Source organism: Orycteropus afer, unplaced genomic scaffold (genome assembly GCF_000298275.1).
Source record: "Orycteropus afer afer isolate SDZICR_OR568_19922 unplaced genomic scaffold, OryAfe1.0 scaffold00009, whole genome shotgun sequence".
In the NCBI taxonomy this organism is placed as follows: Eukaryota; Metazoa; Chordata; class Mammalia; order Tubulidentata; family Orycteropodidae; genus Orycteropus; species Orycteropus afer.
Window position 1 is genome coordinate 19,664,754 of NW_006921596.1, and position 622 is coordinate 19,665,375.

Here is a 622-nt window from a genome sequence, read left to right on the forward strand (position 1 = left end):
CGCCTTGCGCGGCCCCGTGGCACAAAATAGTAGCCAAAGAGTGGAGGTGGCTTCTGGTTGGCCACCTACTGTGTGACAAGCCAGAGCCGGAAGCCTTGCCTAACGTTCACCTAGCCCTTCGCCCCACGTTCCACATAAGCATATCTTATGCTTATCACAGACTTAACAAAGGTTAAGGAACTTGCTGGTGTCCACGCTGCAAGTAAGTGGTGGACGCGGAACTCGAACCTGCGCTACGGCAGCCGCACGCACCTCGAGGCGCACAAGCCCTTCAAGCCCCTAAAGAAGGTCACTGAAGGGCCAAGACGTTCTGGGGCTTTTGAAAAGAAGCCTCTGTCCAAAAATTTATAGATTTTTAAAATTATTATTATTAAACTTAAGACACTTGGGTGCCTCCTACCCGCTGCTGCCTGTGTCCCTTCACCAGGTGGGAGGAGGAGGCGTCTTCAATCCTCCCCAGCAGGGAGACCAAGCTTTCCTCGCGCGCCCTCCCTCCACGGAGGGTCGCGTTGGAGGTCACTCCTCCGGTCCCCCAGAAGCAGGAATGGGAGTGACGGGGGCGAGCTGGGAAGGTTTCCCGGTGCCGGAGTTTCCTCACCTGCACCTGCTACCAGGAAGCCTC